Genomic DNA, 12,701 nt, shown 5'->3' on the forward strand with positions numbered 1-12,701 from the left:
GAGGCTACAGCACATTGGCAAGTGGTGGGGAAAATGCTCCATGCATTCAGCCACAGATCAGGCCTCTTCCCTAATTACATCTCCTCCCACAATGCACATGAGGTGCTCTCTCCGAATGTCTACTTCCTCTGCTCAGACCACTTCCACCAGCCTCTACCAGTATCTCTCCATGTATCGTATTTTACCCCTGCCTCCAGGGCAGCAGAGGGTCTCCCTTAATCCCCACCACAGCTCTGTGAAGCAAGCTAGGCTGAGACACACTGACCAGTGAGCTTTGTGGCTGAGTGGGCATGTGGCGGATTTGCCTTTTGGCTTTGAAGCACCAAGTTCAAACGCTCTCACCACTACACCACACGCAGACACGCCTCTTCCAGGAGAGAATGTTTTGTGAATCGGACGCTGACCGAGAGGCATGCAAATGTATGGCATATTTTGAGGGGGGAGGGTTAATATGGAGAAGTGTTGCTCCCCCCCCCAATGAGCACAGGCCACTATTGCCAACCAAGTGCCAATCTATGCTTGGTTGTCTAATGGCGGAAGCAATCTCAGAAAACCACACCGCTCACAGCCGAGCCTGTTCCCAAAGGTGGGAAGAGGGGGCAAGACAGAGCAGAGCTCAAAGGCTCTGATGACAGAGCGGTGTGCGCATAAAGTAGCTGTGATAAAAGACCAACCCCCCCCCCCATGGGAACTGCTCCTCGGCACAAGCTTTATACTTTCCTGCCCCCATCTCATCAACGGCATCAATTTCATCACCATTAGCGGAAAGGCTGCACGTCCTATTAAGCACACAGCTGGCAAATGACCCAAACAGAGCAAGGAGATGCCCCCAACTGCAATGCTTCTGCAAACAGATGACTTTGTAACAAATCCCCGGAATTAAAACACAGCTGTGGTGCTTTTCTATGGGGTCCAGGCCTTGGCATGGGTGGACAGGGTAATACCAAGGTGTCTTGAGCACTGAGCACCACGGGCTGTGTGAGCAGCCCCAAGCCTCTTCAGAGAAAGAACATGTCGCTGGGCAGAGTTCTGTTCCCTTACAGTATCCTTGTTATTTTATTCATTCCCATGGAACACAGCAGCCAGAACTATGGACAGCGGGGAACCAAACCTGTTTTGCAGAAGCCACTGAAAGGCTGGATGTGGGCAAACAAGGTGAAACACAGCCAGGACAAGGAAGCCTAGTGGTCCTGGGGCTTGATCTGGACAGGGCTGAACTCCCCTTTAAAAATCAGCTTCACTGTTTGAGAGTGCTCCAGGCCTCAGTTTTGATCCTGGATGGTCCATGTAGTGGCTCTGGCCATAAGTGATTCTGCTCCGCTTCAGCAGTCCAAAGTCAAGCATACACTAGTAGTACCCATTGATATTGGATTGCTGTCACACACTTTTACATGGGGCTGCCTTTGAAGACCACTAAAAATAATAAAATAATAAAATAAAATTCTACTAGAATGCTGCCGAAGGAATTTCGAGCAGTATCAGGTTTTAGGGTCACATTACTACCAGCTGTACAGGCCAACAGCCTGGTGCAGTTTAGTTCTGTGCCATCAGGTAGGGACAAACACACTCCAAAAGTATGGGGCGTGTGGAAGTCAGCTAGTCTCCGACAACTCCTTATTCCAGGTATTCCTTAAATGTGGGTGTTGCAGGACACTCACTCCTTAATTTAGGGAGCAATCTATGCTTTAATTTTTATGGCTTTGGGGATTAATTCTACCCCTAACTGGAATGACTGAGAAGGCCAAAAAACAACAACCCCAAAACACTCACTCTAGGGATAAAAGTAAACTCAAAAATGATGTTCAATGTTTTTTATACTTAATTCAGAACCTATTCTGTCCATTTTGTGGAGGAAATAACAGATGAAAAGACTGTGGGCAACATCTAAGTAAGTAGATCTGCTAGCCCATGTATTTCCACTTGTGCCACGGAACTTCTCCCTCTCTTCTCTACACATTCCCCTAAATATGTTATGGGGCTTCCACTAACCCTGCAATAGATTTGGAGAGGACACGGGGTGGGAGAAGTTCTGTTGCACATGTGGAAATCCTTGCACGAGCGCAGGCATAGGCAAAATCGGCCTTCCAGATATTTTGGGACTACAACTCCCATCACCCCTAGCTAACAGGACCAGTGGTCAGGGATGATGGGAGTTGTAGTCCCAAAGCATCTGGAGGGCCGAGTTTGCCTATGGCTGCACCAGCAGATCTATATGTTGTCGATTTTCATGTAATAGACAAATCACTCCCTTCCCTTAACAGTACCACAAATGGTAGCAGGAGTCAACAGTACCCCAAAGGCATGGGGAGGACGAAATTTGCCAGAAAACCCCCCACAGATGACACTGACTGAACCCACACAACTGCAAACAGGCCTGAGAAATGAGCCAAAGTGGCACAGTGGTCACAGAGTTTTGGACAAGGACTGGGGAGATCCAGGTCCGCCTCCCCTTCCTCTCACTGGGTGTCCTTAAGCCAGCCACAATCTCTCAACCTAACCTACCTCACAAGGTTGTTTGCAAAGATAAAAGGGAAGAGCCATACATGCTGCCTTAAGCTCCTTGGAGAGATATGCAATTAAAATAAGCATCAACAAAACACTAGGATTAGGAAGTCACACAGGGCAGCAATTTGAAAAACAGCAATAGGGTTACCCTAGTCTAAGCTTCAGGAGAAAGTCCCTTTGCCAAATACACACACATATATAGACTCAAACCCAGCTACAAGGTAGGCAAGGTGAAGAAAAACGTAAGGCAAAGTGATAATGGCAGACACCGGCTCCCAGCATTGTGGATGCAGTGGACTGGACTATTCCCCTAACACTGAATGTAGCCACCATATTACCCAGGAAGGCAGGTTATATTAGTCTTATCAGAAAAAAATCTAGTTTGATTTGACTCTACAGCCTGGTTGCAGTCGTTCTGATCCCATACTTCCACTGGGAATGAAAGGTAAAAAGCCTTGTCCCCCCACCCCCACAAGCCTGCCACATCCTCACAGACCTTCTCCCAGCTGAGCAACGTAGTGCCACTGCATCCCTCAGAGTCATTTCTGATCAGCATATGGAGCAAGTCGGTGCCCTCAATCTTTCAGTGCTGCTGTCAGTGCCCTCAATCTTCCAGTGTCCCCTAATCTTCGGCAATTTGAGCTCAGCAACCTCATCATCTCCTTAATGAGTGCAGGCATGGCCCCAGCCAGGTCCCGAAATTCAGAGCTCCGTGCCCATACCGGGGGTCACTACACTCATTTGCTGAATATATGCATACATATATATGCAAACGCTGAACTGTACTTTCCTTCCAGTCCTGATCGCCATAGAAACCTCCACGCCCAAGGTTTACCAAGCATATGGATGTTATAAAAAGCAAGCTCTTCCAATGGGTCTGCAGCCCCAAACCCCCTGCTGATCATCTCCCTATGATGCTTGCTAATCAACTTTATTTGCAAACACACACCTAAGAGTCAGATGAAAATGAAAACATTTCTCAAGTGTCCCTGGCCATGGCTTCACACGGCCAGAGTTTTTATTTGCCTAGCAAAAACAATCTTCATAGGAGGGTGAGGGACAGTGGAGGGAAGTCACAAGGGTGTTTTAATGTTTGTAAGCTAGGGTGCTAGTGTAATATGAATTTTGTTTTGTGTCTATGTGTTTGTTTGTAAATAAAATTTTCTAATTAAAAAGGGGGGCGGAATCTTCATCATTTTCTTAACATTTCTTCACTATTAACCCCCTTTTTTAGCCAGAAAAACTCCTACTGCCTACTGCATGGATGGAGGGTGGGGGGAGAGACAGAAGAGAGGGCCAGCCCTGTTCAGTGATAAATACGGACAACTTGTTAAGCACCTGGTTTTATTGTTTAATAAACTAATGCTAAGTGAGTGTTGGCTGGGCTGCAGCACACTGCAGGCTCCCAAAGTGCATTTGAATTTGTGAGAATTGTGTATCTGTATTTCCCCCCTGGCTCTTTTTGTTCAAAAATGTCTCCCAAACACTGTAATCCTTTATTTACCTTGGCAGTGACTAAGTTTATGGTCCAACTTCTTCAACCCTGGTCTTGCAGCTTTCAGAATATGCCCACTGGTGGAAAATCTTTCCCTGTTGAGGGCATTAGTCTCTCAGGGGGTCATCTGCTGTTGGTTCAAGTGAGTGGGGCACCCTTTCCCCCTCCTTGCCAGTCACACTGAGTTAGGCCAAGGGGAAAGGCACATGATGCCACAAAAAGGGCCTAGGGCACTAGTTCCTGTTTTCAAGATACCATATGGACTACCACTAGCTACAAATGCTCTGGTTTTGTTTAGATGGCAAAGGGAAGTAGAAATATATGAATATTCATTAACTTGTACCACTAGTTTTAAATTTCTGTATTTGTGTTTGTCTGTTTGTGCTATATATTGTTAAAAACCCTGGTGAAAAAAACTGTGGCCCTTAGGTCATAGATTCCCCACCCCACCCATCTAAATCAGCTAGCTGCAAATTGCTTTTCAGACCACAACACATGCTGTGGTAAAGCTATTTTCTTTCTTTTCTTCTTATGGAACTCTTACCAGTGTTGATGCTAGAATCTTCCTGCTTCTTTAATGAACTGATGAATTGATTTTATAATGAATTGACTGCGGTGTCCCTCTCTGAGACGTGTTTTGTGGAATTATTGTTTTGGGGTTATGCATGGTTTATTATTATTATTATTATTATTATTATTATTATTATTATTTATTTCTGATTGAAGTGTATTGTATTTTTATGTGTTGTAACCTGTGCTGGGACCTTATTGCGAAGGACATCTTAAGAAATTTAACAAACTAATAGCAGCAGCAGCAGCAACAACAACAACAACATCATCATCATCATCATCATAATATTGCCACTCTTCAGTCCATGATTCTGAAGGGAGCATCACAGGAAGTGTTTATAAAAGATAAATGAAGTCGTATAGGCAGGATTTACAGTGCAATGCTGTAGACTGAATAACAAACCTGTCACACACTTGAGGTTGTGAGTGGACCTCCAGTTCGGCCGCTATTATATGTTGGCAGCAAAGTGCCTTGACCACAGTATCCAACAGGCTTTCCATGACTGAAAAGGCAATGATGCCAATCCCCAGTTTCTTTCTACATGCAAAATCTGAACTGTCTTACAAAAAGTCCAGGCTATTTGTCCATTGACTCCAGTACGGTCTACTCTAACTGGCCACGGTTTTCTAAGGTCTCCAAGCAGAGGGAGGTGTCTCCCATCACTAGTTACCTGATCGATTTAACTAGAGGTGCCAGGGACCGAACACCCAAGGGATATTCCATGCAAAGCATGAGCTCTACCACCAAACTATGGCCCCATGCTCCTGGGCTCTGCTTTCTGCCTAGCTGATCAGGTGACAAAGAGTACCTATAGCCAGCTGAGGTTGGTGTGCCAGCCATGCCCATTGCTGAGGGAAGACCTGGCCACAGAAAGAGATTACTTATTAAAATAATTTATATATACTAGTTAATGCAGTAGCATCTAAGCAGTGTGCAGCAGGAGACATCATATATCACACACTTAACTAAGTTAAGAGAAAACTCACTTAAAATGTCTGCATATTTTGATACAAGTCTTCACATGCCTTCATTAGATCCAGGTCGGATTACTGCAACGCATCCTACATGGGGCTACCTTTGAAGTCTCTGGAAACTCCAGCTGGTCCAAAATGCACCTGCAAGGATGTCAGTGGGTGCTCAGGTAGCTCAGTTGGTTTGGGTGTGCTGCTGACAATGCCAAGGTTGCAGGTTTGATCCCCATAAGGGACAGCTGCATATTCCTGCATTGCCGGAGGTTAGACCAGATGATCGTTGAGGTCCCTTCCAATGCTATGATTCTATGAGCTATCCTGTTCTATGTCCATGGCATCATTTACATGGCTGCACACCTTAGCAATACGCTTCTAGGCATAATTCAAAGTGTTGGTGATTACCTTTAAAGCTCTAAATGCTTAGGTCTAGGGATACCTTAGGAACTCCTCTTTCCATATCATTTTGCCCATTCCCTTCTCTGTGTCCCATCTAGGCTAGAAGCATGTTAGAGGGGGATGAAAGGCCCTTTTTGTAGGTGCACTTAAGATTATAGAACAAACACCTTGCCCTGTGAACCATGGGTGGCCCACTCCCTTGCTCCTCCCCCTTAAAATAACTTCTTAATGTTGCTATTTATTAATATAAAAAGGAAATGATGAATTTTAAAAAGCCATAATGAGGAGCAGATAACATGTAATGCAACAGAAGTACTGAAAGTAGCCTGAGTATGGCATGCAAATGGCGTGAGGGTAATCCCAAGCAGTCATTTCAGAAGGACAGATGAATGTGTATTGGTGTATCTGAGAGACACAAATGTTCTGCACAGGGATGGATCTAAGCTAAGCCAATCAAACTTGGTTCCCATTAGTTCCCTTGCTGTTTTTCCTCAGTTACGTAAGACAGTTTTACTCTGCCAGGTCTTTGTTGTGTGTGGCAGATAATACAACGGCTGTTCCCGTCTCCTTGATTTATTCTTTTTTAATATTGCTTTTATTAAACAGCAATTTCAAATGTTGTAAACTGCCGAGCAAAACGTTTGCACCAGAAGAAGAGGACTTTAAATATCTTAGTTGATCCCCCCCCCCCCCAATCACAGGGATTTGAGAGTGCACAAGAGGAAGTATGTCCTAGTGCATAAGTACTGGCATAAAGCAAGGGTAGCCAAAGTTGTGCCACCCAGATGTTACTGGACTAAAACTCCCAGCATCCCCAGCCAACATAGCCAATGGTCATGCATGATGGATGCACAACCTTGGAGGGCACCATGTTAGCAATTTACGGATTAAGACAAAGACACTGCCCCAAAATAACAAAAATAATAATCACAATAATAATTCTGCTTCCTTTATTTTACATCTGTAAAAAGTGGAATGGTATAAACCTCCTATGTGTTACAGAGCACTTGGTTTATAGATTTTTTAAAAAAGCAATCTGCACATATTTTAAGGAAAAGACAGCCCCCACCTATCTTAAATAATGAGGATCATCTGCGTCTTGTTCAAAAATCTCATGCCAACAGCCTTTAGCATAGCATCCCTATATATTAATCATACATACATCCCACTAATTATGCAAGGCTATGTGAGCATCACCATCTGCCCCAACAACAATGCCCACATGAGAAGCATGATTCACCCCCAGAGGCTCACACCACAGGGGACAGAGCCACTCACAGATCTCACTCAAGAATGATTTTCAAAGCCTTCAAGAGATAGCAACAGAAATCACCATCATCCTCTCTGGAAAAAGAGATAGTCAACAATTGCCTACCAGTTGCTGTTGGACTGCAGCTCCCACCAGTTCCAACCAACATGGCTGTGTCAAGGATGATGGGACCTGAAATCCAACAACATATGGAGGGTAGCATATTGGCCAACCCAGCAGTCAGGAGGATGGCAAGTCTCTAGAAGAACACATAGAATAAGCTGAAGGTGCTACTGCCCATCTAGCTTCAGAGAGAAGGACCTCTCCTTGACATTTGTTGAAGAAAAAAACAGGAATGCAGGAGACAGTTGGCTCACACATCTCAGAAAAAAAACAAGGAGTACCTTAAAAGCAGAGACACCCACTTCAACCCATCCCACAAGCCAACAGCTCTTTAAACTCTCCTTGTGGATATCTCTTGTACACAATAATATAGCTTCCTGGATCATGCATGATTAGTTTGAAGGTTTCTGGCACCACAGGTCCTCTACCCACTGTAGTTAGACTGCTGCTGAAATCAGTCACAACATGCCAAGCAACACCCTTCCACAAGCAAATGGGGTTATTACAGTGTAGGAAGCATGGTGTATAAATTCAGAAAAATAAATATATGACATTTCACCAGAGAACAGGGGCTGGGAACCTTTTTCAGACCTAAGGTTGCATTCCTTTGTTTGTGACCTTCGGGGGGGGGGCAGAATGTTTGTGGGGTGGGAAGCAAAGGCAAAAGCAAGCAGAGCAACTTTTGTGCACATCCAGCCAGGCAAAAGTCTACACCACACCTCTTCATCTTCCGTCCAGGTGAGCAAGTGGCCTCATCACAGCTGCTCAGGAACACATTCCAGCCAGGCAAAAGCCCTCAAGGAGAGTGCAGAATGGGGCAGAGGAGAAGGTGAGGCCTTGGGAGAGTCTCAAGGGCCAAAGAGAAAGGCTTGGAGGCCCGAGGCTCCCCACCTCCACCATAAACACATCCATGAATTTCCACCTCTCTCCCCCCAATTCTCCCACATATAAACATCCATGTTCATTGCTCACTACCTTCTGCAGGATATGAAGATTTCTCTAAAGGAGCTCCCCTCATAACACTACTGGTCTCTCAAAGCCAAGTTATATTGCAGCCCCCACTACAACACACACACAGAGAAATGGCAACCAGGGCAGGCATTCTTTCACACACACTTCTTAAGAAGTGTGCATGCACACAAAAGCTCATACCAATAACTAACTTAGTTGGTGTCTAAGGTGCTACTGGAAGGATTTTTTAAATTATTTTTTAAAAATTTCTTATTTTGTTTTGTTTTGACTACGGCAGACCAACACGGCTACCTACCTGTAACTAGAACTATGGAAAGCACCACATTGAGCCGCATGAAATGGAAGTCCATCAACCTCACCAAGAAACTTGAACAGGTACAGACTGACATCTTCTTTCTGACTAAATGCAAGAACCTGGACATTATACCTAACGGTCTTAGAATTAAAAACCCTCTACAATCCACTTATCCTACATATCTGAAGAAGTGTGCATGCACATGAAAGCTCATACCAATAACTAACTTAGCTGGTCTCTAAGATGCTACTGGAAGGATTTTATTTATTTTATTTTATTTTGACACACACACACACCCCTACCTCTGACTCAGGTGCCCCAACTTCATAAAACTATGGATCTGTTATTCTATTACTGATCAATTAGACCCCAATCTTACCTCTGTTGGTTAAGAACATAAGACGATCCCTTTTGGATGAGGTCAAACACCCATCTAGCCCAACATTCTGTTCTCCCAGTGGCCGGCCAGATGTCTATGGAAGTCCTCAAGCAGAGACTGTGCAACAGTGCTCTCCCCACTTGCAACTAGTATTCAGAGGAAGGTGCTCTTCTATAATTATTCTGCTGCTGCTGAAGGTGCTCTTCTATAATTATTCTGCTGGGGACAGGGACTCTAATAGGCAGCAGAAAGCTTGGAATGCCCCTCTTAATGCCCACCTCTTGTGGATCAGATTTTTCATTCCACTAATGCTCAGGACAGCTATCTCATAGCAATTGCTATGTCTGCACAGCATTACAAAAACAGGACAATACTCAAGTGTTGCAGCAAGCTCAGGCCAACATCTCATACATGCCAGTGGAAAAACAAAGGTACCAACCTTTTCAGTACCTGCCTGGAACAGATTACAGCATTATAGCTGAGAGTTTGTGATGTTAAAGGTCCCACATGAATACTCTGTAAAAACGCACTAAACTCAAGGAGGCCAATGCAGTTATAATAGATTTGGGGAAAGTGATTTAAAATGACCACTTGTCTGAAAGACAGAGGCTATAAAAGTTCGCCCAGTTATCCAACCTAGACCTTCTGGTTCAGCTGGAACACACAAGCAAGACAAGCAGCATATGGAGATGATGGCCTGTCTTGCTGATCAGCGTTGTCCTAGCCATCTGTCTGCAGCCACCTGTTGTCTTCTTGACTTATTGAATAAGAACATGCTTTTTTTGGGGGGGGGTGCATCCTACACAGATCTGTGCTGTCTCTAGGACAGCAGTCAACAACCACAGGGCTGAACAATCAGAGAAAGAAATATTATTTGCTAAAAACAAACAAACCTGAGATCACAATCATGCTCTTAACAAGGGAGCTGAAAAGTGAAGAGAACTACACATAAATGCCCTTGCAACACCACAATACAGTTAGTCGTCACACTGTACCATCAAAGGCGCACAGCTCCAATTTTGGGGCAGAGATAGGAAGTGCAGCAGCTGAAACATGCATGGCCATGTTCAGCTCACAAACGGTTGTAGAAAGAGGTTGTAGAAAGAGCACGGGAGCAGCAGCAGTTATGTGTCCTATTCATCCTTCCAGGGCAAATTCCACATTACCTTGAAAACTTGAGCATCAACTTAAAAGTTTTCATACAACCCTGCTTTGGATCCAATCAACCATGGTACCTTTCCAGACCAGCTTTTCATACAACCCGGCTTTGGATCCAATCAACCATGGTACCTTTCCAGACCAGCTTTTTGGAATGGAAACTGAGGCACATGTTGGCCATGTTCAAATAATAAGCCAAGATACAATTGTGCCTTTTGCCCAGGCATACACTTTGCCACATGAGCAAACCAAGTGGAAGTCTTCAATCAACCATGCTTTCTTCTTTCCTCCAAATTGGGAAATGATGGTTGTTCACTAAGAAATAAGCCAGGATATTAAAACATGGTTTGAAGGTGCCTTAATATCTTGGCTTCTTCTGAAGCTCGCAACCAGTTTACCAGTCTAGGTAAAAAAAACCCCAAACCTGTGAGTGGAATTCAACATAATGCTAAGTGGGGTATATACAAGGGGAATGAAGTCCACTCACACAGTGGGATTTCCCCCCCTTCTCTTCCTTCCTGTGATCCCTAAACCCAGTTATGGTGATTTCCCCGGGTCTTTGAGATCTGATTTTTTTTTTTTGGGGGGGGGGGGGGAGAGTCCCACTGCTTAGTTGAATGTCACTCTGTTTAAATAGAGGTTTCCTGGTTTACCTGTAGAGGGTTTATGCTTGAGCAAAAGACCTTTTCATACCTCAGTCTAATAACGCCAGTGACCAATTATTGTCTAAAAGTAGTCAGAATTACACTTCTTTTGAAGCAACCGCACTACTACCTTGTTTCTAGATGCAATTCAAGGCACTGGTTTTGCCTCCAAAGCACAAAATGGTTTGGGTCCTGGTTACCACAGGAAGTGCCTCTTCTTACTTTTTGCCTTCCCAAAATTTGGGATCACCCAATGGGTCAGATACACGAACACTAGTTTGTATGGAAACAAGGTCTTCTTCTGCACTCTCCATCACAATGTCCATGCCTCCCTCTCTGACAATGTCCATGCAGTTCTACTTTGTTATGCATTTAATACTTCTTTGTCTTCCTCTTAATAAAAATTAATTTCAAGGTGACTTACAAATTAGAAATGCATTCAACACCCAACCAAAAACAATTCCCTCAGAGAATTAACCTTGTTCTTGCTGCACTGCATTTCTTTTCAATCGGCAATTTAATAGTTTTATCAGTTGGTTTTATTCATTTAAGTAAGATTTACAGAATGCTTCATCAAAGAAAAATATCCAAGCGGTTTACATAAAATAACATTAAATGTTTATTTAAAAATGCAGGTAAAAGTCACAGAATTGTTGTTTTTTAAAAGCATGTATAATAAAGTTACATGTCTGGGCAGGCTTACTGAAACAATGGAATTTTTGGCAGTCTACTAAAATACAACAGTAAGGGCATAACTATATTCAATATATCTTTGTACCTTATATTTGTATACAATACATGTAATGTATTTGCAGAGAAAATACTTAAATGTATATTGGTACACCACTTTGGGAACACAAGTTGTAAAGGACTCTTCATAATTATTTAAATAAAGTAAACAAAAATGCCTCATTTCCACTCCTTGGCTTGTGCTGGACAATCTTGTACATATGAGACTACCCTGTACCAAGTCAGAGCTTTGGTCCATCAATTTCAGTATGGTCCACACCACGGATGAGGAACCTCAGGCCTGGGGGGGGGGCAGCAGGCAAATGCAGTTCCGTAGGCCCCTCTACCTGGTCTGGGCCACATGCCTCACAGAACCTACTTCGTACTTCTGCTTGGTTGAAGTCCTGGAATTTTGATGACGACACTTGCTTGACTAGATGGGAGACAGGGAGGGAGTGTGAATGTTTTCAGAAGCTAGCCTACTGTACAAAGGTGCATTTGGCACCTTCATCATACAGCTTCCTGCAAATGCTGAAGATGCACGCTTTTTACTCTGACTTTTCAAACTTCAGGTGTGTATTTCTAGGGCCCACCTTATTTATGGTTTAAAAATATTTTTTTAATATTGTGTTTTAATGCTGTGAACTGCCCTGGGACCTTAGGCTGAAGGGCAGGTAATTATTTATTTATTATTTACTATTTACTATTTACTATTTACTAATTATTATTATTATTATTATTATTATTATTATTATTATTATTATTATTATTATTATTACCCTGCCAATCTGGCTGGGTTTCCCTAGCCACTCTGGGCGGCTTCCAACAGAATATTAAAATACAATAGTCTATTAAACATTAACAGCTTCCCTATTATTATTATTACTATTATTAATAATAATAATAATAATAATAATAATAATAATAATAATATTTACATCCAATACTCTGCCCACTTTTGTCTCTAGCTCCATCCAACACTGGAATGTGGCCCTCAGAAGATTGTGCGTCCCTTGGACTAAAAGGTTTAACAGTCTTCCAATGTTTCAGGCAGGGTTCTCTACCTTCTGCATGGGAAGCAGATGTTGTACCACTGAGCTCCAACCCTTGTCCCGTCTATTCAGCACCAAGTCCACCCGAGTTACATTGGACTTACTCCCAAATAAGTGCTATAGGACAGTGGTCAGCAACCTTTTTCAGCCATGGGCCGGTCC

The 12,701-nt window shown here is 43.4% G+C and overlaps 1 protein-coding gene across 4 annotated transcripts in view; it reads right to left on the bottom strand.

The window, feature by feature from the left end:
- RNF44 (ring finger protein 44) overlaps positions 1-12,701 on the bottom strand; it is a 59,010-nt gene that overhangs the window by 19,728 nt on the left and 26,581 nt on the right. The window lies entirely within an intron of this gene.

Source organism: Podarcis gaigeae, assembly GCF_964106915.1.
Source record: "Podarcis gaigeae genome assembly, chromosome: 2".
NCBI lineage: Eukaryota > Metazoa > Chordata > Lepidosauria > Squamata > Lacertidae > Podarcis > Podarcis gaigeae.